The sequence below is a fragment of the Lissotriton helveticus genome, chromosome 4_1 (assembly GCF_964261635.1).
Source record: "Lissotriton helveticus chromosome 4_1, aLisHel1.1, whole genome shotgun sequence".
NCBI lineage: Eukaryota > Metazoa > Chordata > Amphibia > Caudata > Salamandridae > Lissotriton > Lissotriton helveticus.
Genome location: NC_136063.1, coordinates 2,087,359,347 through 2,087,379,284, shown reverse-complemented (window position 1 = coordinate 2,087,379,284; position 19,938 = coordinate 2,087,359,347).

The following is a 19,938-nucleotide window of genomic DNA, read 5'->3' as shown; positions in this document are numbered from 1 at the left end:
ACTGCTTTTAAACTAGAAAATTCTTACCTTTTGTTTCTTCAACCGAAATTCTTAGGAGAATTAAAAGTGGTGTATGGTATTTATTCTATGTCAATCGTCAGTGTTTAAGACATCATTTGTCCTACCAGGGGTGATGTCTTTAAAAGGATCTCCAAAATGTAAGTGTGGTTTATATTTATTAGTAGTATTATACCAGATTTAATAATAAAAAAGATATTTTTAACATGGCTTTATTTAGATTAGTGTAGTAAGTGTAGGTGAAACAACTGATTAACAAATAGCAATGAGTGCAATGCAGTGTTACTTATTTAGAGTGATATACGTTGTAGTTTATTTTCTATAATCAATCAATCAATCAGGATTTTTGAAGTGTGTTACTCACCTGTGAGAGTTAGGGTCTCGAGGTACTGGGAGGGTAGGAGCAGCTCCGCCAGTCATTCAAAGAGCCAGGTCTTGAGGCCCTTTCTGAATAGGTGCAGTGTTGGGCTTCATATGATGAGGAGGGGGAGTTTGTTCTAGGTTTTGGCCATGGGGGTAGGAGAAGGATCTGTCACCCGCTCTTCCCCTGTGGACGCGGTGACCCGTGGCTAGGGCTAGGTCGGCAGAGCGGAAGTTTCTCTGGGTATGTGGAAGGAGATTTGTTCATTGAGGTATTGGAGTCCGGTGTTATGGAGGGCTTTGTAGGCATTTGTGAGTAGTTTGCCAGTTATCGTTTTTTCTGCGGGGAGCCAGGGAGGGCGCTGAGGTGTTGGGTCACATGTTGCAGGATGTCGAGGATAAGTCTGGCTGTGGCGTCCCGGACGATCTGGAGTTTGCTGAGGAGTTTTATGCTGATTCCGGCATAGAGGGCATTTCCGTAGTCCAGTCTGCTGGTGATGAGTGCGAGGGTGATGGTCTTCCTGGCATCAGGGGGATCCATTTGAAGGTCTTGCGAAATATGCGAAGGGTGTTGAAGCAAGTGGAGGATACAGTGTTGATCTGGTGGTTCATGGTGAGTGAGGAGTTGAGTATGATGATGAGTTTGCTAGCGTAGTCTGTTGGGGTGGGTGGATTTCCAAGGGTGGGGGGCCACCAGGTGTTATCCCATGTGGAAGGGGAGGAGCTGAGGATGAGGACTTCTGTTTTATTCGAGTTGAGCTTCAGGGAGCTGCTGCTAATCCACGTTGTGACACTTTTCATCCGTACTTGGAAACTGCGCATGGTGATTTTGGGTTTCTTGGTGAGGGACAGGATGAGTTGGGTGTCGGTGTATGAGACTATGTTGAGTCCTTTTTTACTGATGAAGGTTGCGAGGGGGGCCATGTAGATGTTGAAGAGCATGGGGATGAGGAAGGATCCTTGGGGTACTCCACCTGTGATCTCCGTAGGTTCGGAGAGGAAGGGCGGGAGTGTTATTCTTTGTGTTCTGTCTGAGAGGAAAGATCGAATCCAGTCTAAGGTTGTTCCCTGGATGCCAGCATTGTGGAGGCTGGCAGCTAGTGTGTGGTGGGCTAACAGTGTAGAAGGCTGCTGAAAGGTACAGGAGAATGAGGGCTGCTGTGTTGCCTTGGTCGAGGAGGGCGCAGATGTCTTCGGTGGTGGCTATGATGTTGGTCTTGGTGCTGTGGTTGCTGCAGAATACAGATTGGTAGGTCTCTAAGATGTTGTTGATTTCTGTGAAGTAGGCTAGCTGGGTGTTAATGACTTTCTCAATGACTTTGGCGGCAAAAGGGAGTAGTGAGATGGGCCTGAGGTTCTTGAGATCTGTCGGGTCTGCGGAGGGTTTCTTGAGGAGGGGTTTGACTTCAGCGCGGTTGCAGTCATCGGGGAATGAGGTGATCTTGAGGGAACAGTTGATATTTAGGGGCGTAGTTTCGGTGCAATGTTTGGTGGCGACCCTGTGGAAGATGTGCGGTGAGCAGGGGTCAGGATGTGCTTCGGAGTAGATGCTTTTCATAGTCTTTGTGGTGTCTTCTGTGGTGAGAGGAGTCCAGGTGAGGAGGGTCTGCTGGATGGCATCACTGGGGGGGGGTGCCATGGTCTTGGTCATCAAAAGTGTCTTAGAGCGTGGAAGAAGGAGCTGAGTTTATTACAGAGATCTTTGGAGGGAGGGACGTCAGCAGTTTTGCTGTTGGGTCTGGTGAATTCTTGTATAATGGCAAAGAGTTATTTGAAGTTGTGGCAGTTACAGAGGATAATGTCTTGGATGAAGTTTCTTTTTATTGATTTGATGAGTTGGTGGTGTGCAGTGGTCGGTGCCTTGTAGGCGGAGCGTGCTTCCAGAGTTTTTCTGTTTCTCCACATTTTCTCCAGTCATCAGCAAGAGCGATTGGCTTCTCAGAAGTCTGTGTTGAACCAGGTGGCTTTTGTGTTTTGTTGTACGGTGGAGTGCGAGAGGGGGGGAGTGTTGGCACAGTTGGCAATCCAATGGTGGAGGTTGCTTGCTGCTGTGTTGTTGTTTGTCATAGTAGGGGAGGAGGGCAGCTGAAAGCAGAGGTGAGGAGTTCTTCTGAGACTTCGTTCCAGCATTGGATGCATGGCATTGGCTTGTGTGCGATGAGTTTTCGATAAGGAGAAATGGTGGTTGTTTGTCAGAGGGAGCTCTTGAGGACGATGGGAAGGCCTCATTCTAGGTGGTTGGAGCGATCTTTCCTTAGGGTCTTATATCCATCTGGGATGGCGGTTGCGATGTCTGGGGCGGAGCTGGCATTGGTCCAGGTCTCTGTGAGGAAGGCGAAGTCGGGCGAGTGAGAGATGAGGAGGTCCCAGATTTCTATGGCATATCTGTGCATGGAGAATACATTGAGGAGGATACAGCTATGGGGCTTGTGTGTCGTGGCATATGATGGGTTGGGGTGGCAATTTGGGTTCGGAGGAGGGTAAAGGTGTGGAGGCAGTTTTGGCAGGAGATCGGGCATTGGATGTTGTTTGGTGTTGAGAGCTGGCTGTTGTTGTTGCGTCCTGGGTTCAGTGCGGGAGAGTGTTGGGGTCTTAGTGGCAGGGGGTTGGGGGAACAGGGGCCCTGGTACTGGTACGGGTTGAGGATGGGCGCCATCGGGCTTGCCTTTGGCATACCAGTGGCGCACTGCGCAGCAGCTGCCATTAAATAGGGGCCTGGGAGGAGCGTGAGCAGCTGGGAGGTGGGAGTCAAGAGTGGAAACACACTGGGTGGAGGGGCTGCACAGATAGCAGCAGTGGGAAAAAACTGTGAAGAGAGGCAAAAGAGAGAAAAAGGCTAAGAATTTAAAAGACACAGGGAAAAGGGCAAAAAAGAAAGTCACTACAGAAAAAGACAGAAAAAGCTGACACCCACAGAGTGGACTAGCAGAAGAGCAGGCTCTTCCACTAGACCACCAAAGGATGGGATGAGGAGCAGGCAAGAGCCTCAGTGTGGAGGAGTGCCTCGAACACCTACCTGGAAAACCAGAAGGCACTAAGGGCAGTGCCTTAATGGTGGAACTGTACGAGGGGAGAGCAGTTACTCTGACCAGGAGTAGAATCTATCTGATTGTTTTTCCCCACTCTTTCCATGATGAATCTTCATAAAGTACATCATTTATGTTGTACTAGTCTGAAAGCTAAGAACAGCAAAAAAGTCGAAATTAAATGTGTTACTATATTGAGATATACTGTTACAGCATAAGCAATGTATACTGTTATGTTTCTGGAAATTTGTCAATGAAAATACCAACTTATGTACCTATTCTTTTCTTTTATAACAGTGTTAGGATTGATACCTCTGTATATGTGTCAGCAGACTTGTACTGCCAAAGAAATATTTTTTGACATACTCATGAAGAGGGTCTTTATGCACAAAGAGCACTTGACATGCTTTGCCACCAATTTCTTTTGTCAGGAGGCGATGGTGCAAAACTCCAATGCAATTGATTGTCGCTTCGCTGTGCTGTGGCAACTGATTCTCACTGCCATAAGATGGCATTTTATTTGCCAATGGTATAGAAAGCAACAAAATAGAGTTTAGAAAATGAAAAGAACAGGTGCTGAATTGGGAACAAGGTATTTTTTTAACAATGTTTGTGATTGTTTTTCTCCACTGGGACATTTTTACAGTATATAAATTATGGTGTACACATGTAAAAGCTGAAAAGCATTAAAAAGGGAAAAGAAATTCAATTAATATCATATAAAATAATATTACAGCACTAACGATGTCTACAATTTAGTTTGAAATATAACATACACATTGCAAAAACTAAAAATGTGACACTAAATTGTGCAAAAGTACTACTAACTTCTATTTATATTCTTCATGCTTTAAAACAGATACATGACACCCTCTATTAAAGTAAATTACTTTTCTAATTTCTCCTTTCTGTGTAGTTCTACACACTAACATTGTCAAGCTATTCACCAGGGAAAAGCATCATAGAGCTACCAAGATATACAGACACACACTGGTAAAGCCACTCAAACACCTAACTTGTAAACTATTCAGCAACTCACACACCCACTCACTTACTCATATAGCTACTAATGCATGCATTTAAAGCGTCAACTTACTCACACATGCAGTCAGTCATTCATCTACTCAGTCACCCATATAATCATTAACCCATTCAGTCATTTTCCCATGCAAACACTGACAAACCCAATCACTCACTCACACAGATAGAAACACATCCACTCTCAAACCCACATATCAACTTACTTACACACACTCTCTCATATACCACTAATGCACTCAGTCACTCACTCATACAACCTCTCATGGACTGTTTCGCTTACGCATACAGATTTTTGCTCACTCAATGATACAGCAACTCACACACTCCCCTAGTCAAACAGCCAGACACACCCTGTCACTAACCATACAACTAGTCGCACTAACTTAATACCTCATATAATCAGTCATACACACACTCTTTTACCCATAGAGCTGCGAATGCACCAACTTACTCAGGCATACAGTCACTGACACAGCTACTAACTCACTCATAGAGACACTCACCCACCCAGTCAATCACTCATAAATGGAACTACACAAACTACATCAATAGTTGCAGGGATTCTGTGTAGTCACATAACTTAGTTTGGGATTATGGGACCTTAGTAGGCAGGGACTGAGTCATCCTACCACTTGAGTACCCATGAACTTGGGACCGACTAGCTATAATGTCTCACTTGCCCTCCTACTCGCTCACAGAGGAACAGATGATTAGACACCCCAGAAAACAACGTGGTTGCAGTGCACACCCTTTCACTCAAACACTCCTACTAGTCCACAATAAGTTTTGAAACAGACACATGGAAAATTTAAAATGTTTAACTATCGTGTATGCATTATACGTGAAACAACAAGTATAAGAATGCCTGACACAAATACGGTTATCATAGCAAATAGTCCATAAATCATAAATGGAGCTGTCATTATATATGACAGTGTAGCCTAACCTCTCACAGAAGCAATATGATTATATAACAGAAGATCTCTAGGCGTTAGCAGCAGACTCCGTACCTCAGTATACACGGATGAAAGTTTTACATTCCAGACATTGTCACAATCTTTTCCCTGGAAAGGTCCCTCTCCAAGTGTGTGTTACTTATGAGTGCATACCTATTTGACAAAGTACATATTCCCAAACAACAGCTGCATTTGTGTGTTTTGTCTAGGCACTAGGGACTGACCAGAACAGAATAACAAGTGGCATTGTTGTTTAACCTTGTCTATGTGTTCAGACTATATTCCAGGAAAGAGTGCAAAAAAACAGCGTGTTTTGTGTGAAAGTACATTGTAGCATAAAGCAAAATATATCTGTAAGGTAACATGCACAAAGCAGAGGACTGCAACGTGCACATGCCAACACAGGGAAAATTACAATGAGCCTGCACAAGACTCATGAAACAATCATGCAGTCACTCATTTACCCATAGAGCTGCTTACAAACTCACTTATTCACTAATACAGCTAGTCAAACACTGACTCTCTCATTCAATGTATTGTTTAACCTTTTGATTAATTCAAATCATTACAGGAAAATATCCAAAACAATTCTCCCCTCCACCTTCTGACCTCACGGATATGAAATCTGTAAAGTCCAGCTCCGCAAGCATGCTTATGAGGTGGTTTAAATTACACTTAGAGATGCAAAAATGGCAAATGAGGACACCAGCCCATTTGGTAATATCGGTGTACACTCCTGTGTAATTATTTGTTTGACCTAATAAGGCATTTCACATACCAGAAAATGAAATACAAATTAAAAAATCTTCAGTTATTTACAACAGAATATCAAGTTTAGCCCTTACTGCGCACACCTGAATAAAGCATCATTACATCCTAAATCTAATAAAGGCTAAACATTCCAAAATTGTTTAACTAGGTAACATGCTCTTAAAGTGAAGGGAGCATACTGTACTGTAGCATTGAAGGGATAACGTTAGGAAAGCAAATTTAAAGTGCTATGTACTAGCCTGTCAAAGACTGGAATTAATCTGTGGGAGCTCATGTCATAACAACCTTTGCTCTAATGAAAAGGGTCTCTGTATGTCTTAGCCTGTGTGGCATTTAGACACTTATCGAGGGCACCTGGAAAGGCCAAATGTCAGTAGTTGATTGCCAGAAGAAGATTTCCTTTCAAAACTGACAGCATAGGCTCTTCGGTTGGACTAGACAGTCCATTGCTTGCTCAGTTTAATGTGTGGATAACATGGTTGGACATTATTTGCAGATCTCCCAATTGCCAGTGAGATTTCCTTTTATGTGGATGTTTTCCAAACACTATTACCTTGGTTTTACACTGGTTGACCTGTACATTGTTCTCCTGGTTGTAATGGTAGAGTGCATTTAGGGCTCTCTGTAGTCTTGCTCTGGTGTGGTCTATGATTGCCATGTCATCTGCTTATCGCAGAATGGGAAGTTGCACCCTGTCCAACCTTCGAATAACTAGTCTAGCGCCTTGCAGGGTGGCACCCAAATAAGTGGTATAAAGATTAAAGAGGAGGGGAAGCCAAAATGCAGCCCTCTTTAAACCCGTTGTTTGTGGCAACTCTAGAGGTTACTGTGGTGGGGCTTGTTTTGATCTGAACCCATGTTCCCTGGTGTAAAGATGTTATTGCCTTCAGGAGCTTGGGCGAGATCACTCCATCCGGTCAATTTCCTCCATAATCTTCAATGATCCACCCAGTCAAAAGTGGTGCTGTATTCTTTAAAACAGAAAAAAGGGATGGATGCTTCCTTGTGACAGAATTTGTAGATAAATATGCCCACACTATGATGTTGTCCAAGGTTGAACAGTATGGCCTGAATCCTGACTGAAAAAAATGGGAGGAATCATTTTTCCTTTACCCATGACTCCCGCCTTGGCCTCTAGGTCAAGCAGGACAACAAATCTCTTGTTTGCTGGATTTGAGTAATCACTTTTCTTTAGTTAGGAAAGAGAATTGACCGTCTTCATAAGCACGGCATAGTGGAGGTGATAAAGACATGATTAAAAAGAGGAGTTAAATTTGTCGCCCATTCCGATATAAATACTGAATCAGCAATCTCATTCAGCCCTGGTGCCCCATCTTTCTTATTTTGTTGTTGGTCGCAATTTCTGCATCTTTAGTGATTGAAATGCCTTGAGAGGTGCTAGAGGCTAGTTCCGAGCAACTTATTAATATGGTCACCTTCTCCAGTGAATCAGTTGAATGCAGTTGTTTGACACCTTTTGTCTTCTCAACACATGCACGGCAACACTGTCTCCTTTGTGATACCTGGGTTGTCAAGCTGAATAATGTGCCTCCACAGTCAGGAGTGGTTCTTCTCCTTCAATAGAGAAAAGACTTTAAGCCACTCTATTCCGATGGGCTCTCTTTTACGCTCCAATACTTTTTTTTATAGGCTGACCTAAGACTCGTGATGGAACAGCCATCCGTTGATTTGGCGCCTCTTTTCTTGGCAACCAAGTCTCTGTGGAAAGCATTTTTGCGGTTCATTAAGTCTTTGGGCTGATGGGGAACATATGATGTTGTTGCAGGTCTTCTACTCAGTACTTTGCATCGTGTTGAAGGTCTGCGATGAGTGCTTCTCAATCACCTGTTACTATGGTTGGAGTTGATGGCTTAAAGCCAAGCTTTCTCTTCTCCACCCAGACTGACAGATTGTCTCCTAGCTTGGCAGACCATTTGATTTGTTGGAGAAACATGTACCGCTCTTCCCCTGTTGTTTCCCCGATCACTGGGAATTAGTTTGCTGTTGGGGCAGCTAATTGCAAGATTGCAGGCAGGAGCCTGTGATCACGTTCAATCCTGTCGTCAATTTCAAAATCTTCAAGTCTGGCTGCGATCATGGCACTGACTAAGATGAAGTCAAGTGTGGATGTATTCATAAAGGTTGCCAGGAAGGGAAGCAAATGCCTGGAAGAGAAGCAGATTCCCTTTATTGAATGGGTTGAGCGTATCTTGTGATTGTGAAGAAAAGTATGACAAGGAGAGTCTCCACCACCACACCTGAGGAGATCTGGTGTCTTGTCTAGGTCCCACATATTGAAGTCCCCAACTATAATTGCCTGGTGAGAATCATATTTCATCAACAGATCGGCGAGCATTCCTGTTAGGGATTCTATGGTGTCTTTCTTCTGAGTCTGTGAAGGTTGAAGTAGCAGCTAATTAACAGTAGACGAAGGAATTAGGAGTTAAGCTTTAGGCCTTTTATGAGTAAGACTTGGATATCAGAAGATGTCATGGATATTTTAGAGCCTACTATTTTTAAAGCATGTTTCCAAAAGACTGAGAAACCTCCAGATGGTCTTTCAAAAATGTTCATTTTGGGGGCTGCAACATGAAATTCATAAAAGCCTTTAAGTGGTGGGGTGTTCATGGCCCAGGTCTCCTGGAGGCACACAATGTCGCAGTTGGATAGATAGTCCTGAACAAAATTGTCCTTGGTGACTTTCATAATCCCTGCTATGTTCCAGCAAATAATTGTTGTTGTTCAGGGGCTTCACCCTTTCCCTCTCCCTAATCGACTGATTGCGCCTATTGTTAGGAGTGCTGACTCCGTATTCTTTGAACTTCTGTGGGTGCAGACGAAGCTAGACATGGATGTGCGGCTTGTTGGCTATTACATTAAGTAATCTTGATGTTGGTAGGAGTGCTTGACTGATGCTGCTACCTTTGATGTTGCTGTTAGTACCCCGCAAAACGGAGGAGACCCCCTTCACCACATGAATTGGTTGAGGACATGCAGATATTTATGCATGCCGAAGGGTTTGAAAAACTATATCCCAATTGGCTAGCTGTAGTGTTTCCCCTAATACAGTGAGTTGTTGGCTGAATCCCACCTGAGTCGACTTGCCATGAGTGTCCCCAGGGAGGTTCAGGAATCTTACTTGCTATAAGTAATCAGAATCAATATATGCAAGAGATAGCACATGTTTGAATAAGCAAAGGGTGTTACTCCGATTCAAGATATAATGGTGGCCCTTGATGTGATATCTGGGATTAAGTATGACCTCATGAATGCAAGAGATTTTGTAGGAGGATTGTGCTTCTGCTGTTCCTGAGCCCCATCCTTGCTTGGTAATTGGATATTTTTTATTTTTTTATTTTACAGAGTTTCATATAGCGCAAATTTGACCCGAATCGGGTATCAGAGCGTTTTACATAGCACAGTTGCATTACATAAGGACACAATCATTTTTGTTAGGCACAGAGAGATTAAGTGATTAGCCCAGAATCACAGGATGTTCAGCGTCAATGCAGAGACTCAAACCCAGTTCCCAGATTCATGGCTGACCTCCTTAGTCATTAGGCCAACCCCTCCCCAGTGGCCAGGGTGAGATGGAACCCTTAGGGAATCTCTGGTTTGATGGCTGGTAACGCTCCTGAAGTAGGGCCCCAACTCTCTAGCATCATCGATCTCTGCTCTAAAAGTATGGGAGACCCTTGCCAGGCATATTGGCGGATCAAAAATGGAGGTGTTAACTGCCAAGACCTGACTGCTGGCCTGTCAGGGGCCTGGGGATCCTGTGTGTTACTGGGAAGAAGCAAAGGTAACAATTGATGAGAGGAATGCTGAGCAATGCAAACATTCACCCCCAGTCACAAAGATCTAGGTTTAATCCAATGTTCTTTTGCTCACTGCGCCGCCCCAGTTTGGACCCAGCCATATGCAAATCAGACTTGACCCCACTCTTCAAGGGGACAGTACAGCCCTAACAGTCAAGCCAGGTCCTCCATGGACCAGATACAAGCATACTGGGAACGGATTTGGGGCATCACCCCTCATCAGCCAGGCTAGCTTGAATCTAGTGGTGCAGTGAGCACAGGACCCACGTCTGGGCATACCCTTCCCACTTAGGCTGACAAAAACAAAAGGAGCAATTAATAGACGGAAGGTTGAACAATGCAAGCATACACCCCCAGTCGGGCTGGATTGTTTCCATGGGGCACAGCACAGGGTCAAGATGATTTGCATGTGGCTGGGATTAAACTGGAATGGCATGGGGAGCTAAAATGTAATGGATTTAGGCCCAGATCTCTGTATTCGGGTAAATGTTTTACATTGATCAACATTCTGTTCATCAATTGTTCTTTTTGCCTTTGTTACTGGGGACAAGCGGGGTCTTCGGCCATTGAATCATTCCATTTTTGCCCCTAGTTTGGCCCCATGTTAAACAGTAAAATATGAATAACGTGGCTTATTTTTAATATGGCTTCCTGGAGTGTGTCTGTTTAAGGTCTGTGGCAATATCGTCCTTCTTTTAACTTTGGCCTGTTTGTTGCTGCTCCCTCAGCTTTTTCATAGTTTTCCAAGTTAGAGGGGCATCTGGTGGCACTGGGTTGGTTAGTGGCACTGTGTGGTGGCTGTTCCTTTTCAATAAATCAATCAATCAACAACATTTGTCGAGCGCACTACATACCCGTGAGGGTCTCAAAGCGCTGGGGGGGCAATACTGATCAAACAGCCAGGTCTTGAGTAGCCTCCTGAAGGTCAGTAGGTCAGCAGCTCTGTCGTAGGTTAAGTGGTAGGTTTGAACGCATCCACTTCACAGGAGCTGGCCGTGGGTGGGTAATTGGCACTTCATGGCATGGCACTGGGCTCTAAGGACCCTGAGTAGACTTGGGGTTGGTGCAAGCCTTTATGTTTGTGCTTGGGGGGGGCTCTTCTTTGCCTATCGAAGCCTGGGAGAGATCGTCCGGAGCTTTTAATCTGGAAGTTGCCGGAGTGCCCTCCTACCCCTTAGATATCGCCACAATGTCCCCTAGAATCTCTGTGAGAGTGGCCATGTTATCAATAATTGCTGCACATGAACGAACAGGAGCAACACTTTATGCCACACTTCCATTGCCTCCATACTGGAGCTTAGATTTACCAGGTGCTGCGCTATCGATTGTAAAAGGTCTTGAGCCTCAATTTTTGTGGGCTGCCATATTAAGGCAATTGCTATGCTGCTTTAATGACTGTTGAGTGCAGGTCTCCCTTGCCATGAGGAAATTGTATTTCGGATTGGTATGGGACATTAGCGATAAGCAATATCGACCTAGATAAGGCAGGAACAAAGGGGCTCACAAATTCAACAATTACTCTAATAACCATTAAACACCCTGAAATGCAGTATTATTTGCTGCGAATGAGCCTTATGATATTGGTCAGGATGTTTGAGTATCTGATGAAAGGAATGAGAAGTGTCTACATATGACTATCACAGGTGATTTGTTTATGTGTTAATGCATTTTTGTGGTTTTGGGAATGTTATACCTTAACCATGGTTTGTTTGTGCAAATGGGCGAGGGCTTAGGCACTCACTCCACTAAATGCGACCTTGAGTTCAGAGCCAATGCAGAGCACAATTTTGGAATGGTATCCCCAAGGTAATTAGAGGTACCAGGAAAGTGGTCTTGGCAAGACTATACAGGGCTCAATTTGAATGTCCTATAAGGGTACAAAACCGGATTGAAAATAATGAAATGCACTGGCCAGTGTTTGGCAAATATAATGTAATAGTCAGTTACAAGATAAATGTTTTGAAACCAAAAAAACTGAAATGTACCACTTGTAGATCTAACTATAACTTATGCCCTTTCCATGCACTGCTTATGAGTTCACATATTATATCACTGATGATATACTCTGTAACATGATTTAGATGAATCAGTACTTAATTTGAGTGTGAAATAAAGTGGCAGGGAGTGTCTGGGAGTGGGGTAAAGAGGCATTAGGTGGATTTAAGTAGCCTTGACCAGGGGCGTAACACAGGCCCCCGCAGCCCACGCGGTGCGGGGGGGCCCCTAGCTCCAAGGGGCCCCCTCGGCACTAAACTCTGGCCTGGAGAGCTCCTGATTGAGCATGGAGGGGGCCCCCATAAGTACCGTGCAGGGAGGCCCCCTCACTTTTCGTTACGCCAGTGGCCTTGACATTTGGTGTTCTGACATTTAATTGCACAGCTGCAGGGTTCTGAACAGAGCTTTAGTCACTCACACTCATTCATATACAATTAGAGCACTGAGATTAATACAGCATCTGTTTTGGAGTCAGTAAAACCGAATGTGATATACTGATACATCAAGGCAGTTTCGGGCATAATAACAGGGCTACTGGACTCAAGTAGCAAAGAATAACGAAATTGTATGGAAAGTTTCATTAAAATATACTGCAAGAAATGTATGCAGCACATTCTGTGGCAGTATTATTTCTTTATTTTTTCCTTATTTTAACTCTCTCTCTAATTGTCATTGCAAGCTAATAAATTAAAGCAGAAAAAAAGAAAGGCAACATTCCCTTTTCATTGCTTTAAACAGCTGCTTCAATTACGATCTGTGACCTGACCTGCCTTTCAACTCGGCTGCTGGCTCTGGCAGCAGGCATTGGGATGCCAGAACTTGACTGTAATAACTTATAATACTAGAATTCTGAAGTCTTTTTATAATCAGTGAATAGGTGAGTCACAAGTCACCAATTAAAAAGAAATGAGAGACTGGCATTTATGCAGGGATTTCAGAATCCCATGTATCACAGATAAATTAGAGACAGACGTGTATACAGGGATTGCAGAAACCGATGTATCATAACTGTAGTTTGGCAAGAGGTGCAGTTGAAACATGCTAAATTTGATTTCTACACATATTTTGTCTTAGTCTTTAGCATTAATAGGTATTCACAATGTTACACTGTTTATAAAAACACATACAGAACTTAGAAGTTGTATAACTGTGAAAATTACAATGAAACATACCATCATCTTCAAATAAGCTTTATTTCGTTAGTAGGCAAACCATACAAGTAAGCATACATATAAAAAATATTTAAAAGAGGGTAAAACCCTATGACAAACTACGCAAGCAAGCAAAAAGCTACAATTTCATATAATAAACAATAAAAAATGTCAAAATGTGGTCATTAATTCATTTTAAACATAAACCCCTCCCAAAAATCAGCTTATTACCCCATACAAATCAGGCATTAACCGTGAGATGCCTTTCCCATTAAAATATATTTAAAAATATACAACCATTTAATCCACCTCCTCAACTAGATACATGTAATTAATCAATATTGCTATACATTACAGCAAGCTCATTTGTAACATGCGTTGTATTTTTTACTATTGTACTATTATATAACATGAATCTCACATAAAGGGCTTTGGAGCACTTTACATGAGAACAGTTGTGTACGCAATAATATTGACAATTTGTAAAAACTGTTTGTTTTACTTTACATAAGATGCGTTACTAGTTACAAATAAGCCCCATTAGAGAACAGGTAAATTATATTCTCCTTTGGTGGAGATTTCCCAATGGTGAGGATTTCTTTTCATGTAGAACCAAATTTACCAAAAAGTCACACAACACAGTGCAGTAATCTAAGTTGCTGTACTGCATTGTGTGAAAGGGAGCAATAAGAACAGTGCCATATCTTCTAAGATGATATATTATGGATGTACGTTGTTACAACGCATGCTTTTACCACACATGCCTTTACGATGCAACTTTTACAACGCAAACCATTACCACGCATAGTGCTTAGGGGTGCTGGATAGTGAATAGTTTAATTTACTATTCCAACTCTAGTCCCCGTGGAAACTAGGGAAGATGTTGGATAGTAAATTAAATCTATTCCCTATCCTAGAGTGTCCCCCAGTGCAATGCGTTGTAATGGTTTTCGTTGTAATAGTTGCATCGTAAAGGCGCTGCGTTGTAAAAGTTGCGTTGTAAAGGATGTTTCCCATATATTATATGCCCAGGATTTATAAAATGCACAAATGCCCATAGGTGTCTACGTGCTGTAGTCTTGCTATTCTGCACAGTGCACTGTTATATAACATTGTGTTTTTGTATGCCTACCTAAAGGGCAACCAGCCAGGTTTTTAGTGCCTTTTTTAAAGGAAGATACAACTTCATGGATGGGAGATAGTAGGGAAGAGTATTCCAGAGCCTTGCAGCTGCAACCGATAAAGCTCTGCCTCCCCATTTCTTCTCTCGGACCCTGGGGACAGTTACTCAATTTTGGTGTGCTGAGCGAAGATTTCTAGCAAGAATATACTGAAGGAGCATTCCTTTGACGTCAAATGAGCTTGCCTCGTAGATGGCTTTATGTAAAGTGCATAGTGCCTTAAATCGAATACGCCTCTCGAGCGGAAGCCAGTGCAGTTCTCGTGGACCTTTCGACACCAGATTCTTCTTAAACATATCGAACATCCACCTTCCCGTTTCATTCTGCACAAATTGCAGTTTGATGGGGTTGGCTTATTAGTCTTAAGGTACACATTGCAGTAGTCTATCCTTGAGAAAATCAAAGCAAGAGCAAAGTGTTTACGGGCTGGAAGGGACGCAAACCGGAATATCTTCCTCAGTATTTTGATCATGCAGAAGCAGGATGACAGTGTATGGTTGATCTGATGGTCCAGTGACAGCTCACTATCCAGAAGAACACCTAGGTTTTTAGCAGTGTCAAGTGGAGCGGGTAATGGGTCTAGCATGTCTAACCATCAGGTGCTGTGCTGTGCCAAATCAAATGATGACCTCCAAAGAGCAATGCCTCCAAATTATATCTGTTCAACGTCGAGTAGTTTGTGTCCTTCCAAGCTGTTACCGCTCTGATACACAGGTTTAAATTAGCTGCTTTGTCCTTGGTATCTTTAGAAATGGACATGACTATCTGAGTGTTATCGGCATATGACAAAGTCTTTAGCCCGAAGGAGTGTACAAGCATGCCCAATGGGGAAACATAAAGATTGAATAGTGCTCATTGATGAATGCTGAGGTCCCCCACATGGCAGCAAGATTAACTGTGAATGGAACTGAGTCATTGCCACCCTTTGAGATCTTTCAGTAAGGAAAGAGAAAAACAAATTCTGGGCTCTTTCTTTAATATACGGTTCCTATAGGCTCTCTGTCAGCGGGGTCAGAGAGATGTTATCAAAGGTTGTGGAAAGACCAGACAGGATTCAGGCTGTAGCCTGCCATGCATTGATTAGGCATCTGATGCTGTCCGTTGCTGCAATCCGAGCTGTTTTAGTTTCATTATTACTACAGAAGCCGTGATGAGTAATATCTAATGGCCCCTGTTCATCCGCATATCCCAATAATGTTAGGTTAAGATGTTGCTCTACGATCTTGGCTCGGACCGGGAGCAGAGAAATGGGCTGATATTCTTGAAGTCATTGGGATCCCGATCCAGCTTCTTGGGCAGAGGCCGGATCATGACCTCTTTCCACAAATGCGGATAATGCTTAGTCATGGTATCCCTGTTCACAATTGCCAGTAGAGGGCAGGAGACAGTGCTGGCCACCAATCGCAGAATTTTAGTGGCACAGCGTTCCAGAGGGGAACCAATTTGATGTTAACCTCTTCCATGCTTGTGACAGAACCACTCCGTCATGAGCCACGGGTGGTGTGTGCTCCTGACGTTCCAACATGCCGCGGCCGCTCCGCCCACGTGCACTGATTCCCGGCCTGTGCGGGCGAATTCGTGAGTGGGCGGAGTCGTGATGGAACCACTCCATCATAAGCTCAGCCTGCCCGTGGCTCGTGACAGAGTGGTTCCGTCCCAAGCATGGCGGCGCCACGCGACCCCCACTTTCCCCTCAGTGCCGTGGTGGTAATTCCGCGGCCAAGGGGTTAAGAAAATGTGATTCATATACTTCTCATGTCAGAGGCATGAACACCTCCAACATCTGCACATGCTTCTCCTTGTCCACTTTAGCCAATGATAGATGAACCGTTCTTGCTAAATTATTGGCATCCAACTCCATTTCAATGTTTGCAATTTTGTGCTGAAAGAAATCCGCAAGCTTTTTGTATAAATCTTATGAGCTCTCTATTCCTGGATACATTTTCTTCTCAGATGGCAAGTCTTTAGTCCCTGAGGGCTGCCTTAAACTAGGACCTCTCCTGCTCCCCATCTAATCTCCTCCAGGCATGCTCCTTTTGAGCCTAAGCCATTCAGTAAACTGGGAGGCAGTCAGCACTTTTCTCCACATATTGGATTCCCATAAGGGAGTTACCAAGTCAGCTGCAGTGCACAGCAATGCTAAAAAGCTTTCTGACCATGTACTGTCCACATCCTCATGGACAGTACATGGGATACTATCAAGGACATTGACAGAGAACTCAGCTGAGACCCCCTTCCAGCTCCTGGCACAGGTCTTCTTGCCTGGTGTATTGTGCCTCCTATGAGAAGGAAAGATAATAAAGGAGACACTGCGCTGAGATCTGACCATGTAAGGGGTAGTACCTCTTGTGGAGATGTGGTGCTATTCTCTTTTCCTAAACTGGTGTGCTTCTGGTGGCCATGCACCAACGTTGACAAACTTGCGCCATAGTGCAAGGGTGTCTGCGTTCTCTAAAACATAGGTTTGGTACTGGATGCAGTTCTAATAGAAAGTAAGAAAAACAAGGAAAAATACGAAAATGTGTTACTGTTGCGCCTACCATGAGGCGGCGAAAAATATTGGGGCAAATCCTTGTCTATGATTCTTTGTCAATAGGGATTTGTGTCAAAATCCATGGCTGGCTGAATTGAAATGTCCATCACCCGAAAAGTAATGCAAGGCAGTGTATTATGCAACCTTGCATTATTTCACAATTCACAAATTCAGTTTTGCATTATATAGTAAATACCACCTTAATACTTTTTGTTGTGTTCACATTACAAAAGATATGTAGAGATCTGGGCAAGAGTCAGTCCCTCGCTATACAGAAAATGAAGACTCAAAGTGCATCTAGGTTGAAAAATCCACGTTTCCAGTAAAGTCATCACCCATATTGTCAGCCACATGAACATCCAGACTCCTTGCTGTTGTTGAGCCTTTCATATGATATTCCAAACATATTGTGAGATGCTGAATAGAATAGCAATGGGCATGTCATTTATACCAAACAGACGTCACTGCTAGACGTGTGTTGTTGAATCCCACTCTATAGAACCTTGATCTTGGTGACAACATTTTTATTTTGGAAGTGCTAAAGGCCAAGATTATGAGAGTGTTAGAGATGTAGGTTTCACACCTCATAAAATCTGACTCTATGGGGTTTTAAATGTATCATTTGTGATACGTTTGAGAATAACGTGCTTACCACACAGAAATACGCATGCTGAGGTAATTACTATGGGCCTAATTATGACTATTGGGTGGATAGGTGGCTCAGCTGTGCCAACCGCTGTGCCAACAGATTACGACCAATTTTGTGGTCTGCACACAGGGTGGCACATGTTGTGTCCCCCTGTATGCATCCCCACACTGAGAAGGAACACAGAGCCCTATAGGCACCCCTTCTTTTCAGCACCGGCAGTCTTTTCATGGAGGACAGACCCCCATGTAACCACGAGCAGTCCTGAAACTTGTAATATGCATTTGGTTCTGCAGCGCCACCACCTGCATTTTACATAGTACCTGACCACCATGGCGCCAGTTATGGTGATAGAGCGCGCAGAGACCTACTAGCTCAGTGTTACTATACTCACCTTGGGCCCATATAACATTCACAATTTGAAATGGCAGCAGTGGTGCCGAACCAATTTACCAATTTAATCACTCTATCAGTTTGCCCAGAGCTCCGTTTTAGGACTTATACCAGTAAACCATGACTTACCAATCCTCGTCACCTTACTATGAGTCCTGTGAATCAGGGAGTTAGAATAAACAGTTAAAAATTAAACACATTTGCTCTTTTATAATAACCACAGAATCAGGGTAAAACTTTTAAAACCTTTAACTATGATAGATTTTCTGAGTCAAATGAAAAAGGGCCCTAATCTTGTGACCATAAATTTTACAAACAAGAATATAACCAGTAGGACATAAAGTTTGTAAGAAATCAGAGTAACCCCTTTAGAAATGGGTACCTGGCAAGGGTGAGAAAGGGAAATAGCACAAGGACATACCACACAGATTATATTTACCTAGAATGGTGCAATGACCAATGCTGGCCACGGGCTGGGGCAAAATACGGACCAGGACCAGGCTCCCAACTAATCAGGTGCCCACGGGACAAGACAGGTGCCGATCAGGACAGGTGACCTCAGCTAAGTGCAATACCAGGGTCACACCCCTCTCTCTAGGAAAGCCAATTAGTACCCCGATTTGGGTAATCGATTCTTTTGACAGAGTGCTCCTCAAGCACCTCTGCTCTTGATCGCCTATTGAGTGCGTTGAGTCAGTGACAGGTCAAGTCGGACAAATTCTCTATCTAAGCCCACCTTAGTTATACCATTTCGAGGGCAGTGTACCTCCCCTAAATGTGGCAAATCTATGTGTTCCCCTTTTGTGATTGGTTGGAAAGATGAGGAAAGGTCATCACTCCATACTAAGATGATGTAATTTCAATTTGATTCATATTGATTGAATCCCCACCCACAATTTACTTTCCCATGACTTTATTCTGCCCAACAATATTGGTACACATTTTGAATACATTGTATTTGGTAGCTTCCTTTCTAGAGGTCAGATGAGCAGGTTGCCTGGAACATCATGGGCAAGAAGTGGGCTGGCATTCATTTAATGACAATGCTTCAGCGCTTTCCAAGGTTGAATGCCCGTGCGCAAAATCGTCCAAGATGGAAGATGTGTCAGTGATCAGGCCCAAAGTACGAGCTAGTAGCAAAGTCAAAAAGAAACATATTAGAATACAAAAATAAATGAATGCACTGTATACCACTTGTCTCTTCTCTAACCCCCTTATTTTAGTTTAACGTGTGCATTAATGGTTAAGCAGAACTAACAAGCTTAGTACAAGCTGCAGCATATGCATTAGCATGTGAAATTTAAGGCGGCGACTTCTGGCATTAGTGCGCAGACGCAAAGTTTTCCTACCAAGCAGAAAATACGTCACACCACGTGAGTGTGGCAGACGCATGCGCAGTGATATTCCCGCTTTTGCGGCGGCAATTTAAATGCATTTGAGTTACTGTTAGTAAAAGCACTTTGTCAAGCTTCCCCTAGATACTAGAAATATCATGTAGTGCAAAAATGAGTAAACAAAACATGTTGGTTAATATATTACAGGTTATTTGGAGAGGGCTGAATACAAGCAAGTTTCGGTATATGTGAAACCTTGCTCCATCAATCCCCTCTTTGATGATATTTTATATCATCACAAATTAGGAACCAGATGCCAACTTCAACACTCTCCCAATTCAATTTGTTCAATTACTTGGGGAGTTTTCTTTTTACCATTATTCTGATAAACTTTCATTCTTTTACATATGTCTCCCTTTAACTCTTCCATCTGAATCTCGTCAAATTTCCTTTTCTTCGTTTTCTCATTAAAAGTGCACCTTTTCCTATTTCTTCAGTATTTGCACCAAATCATTATCACCAATGTTATTAGTGATATTCCCATTATTGTCATCAGTACTTTACCAACAATACTTCTACCTACATTAGATATCCAAGTACCAATGGAGGTGAGACCATCTGTAAGTCTCTTCCATGCACTATGAATTTCCAGTGGTTTCAGTTCATCTTCCAAATAAGTAGTGTTCCTTACATACCTTCCAATTTCAACACTTTT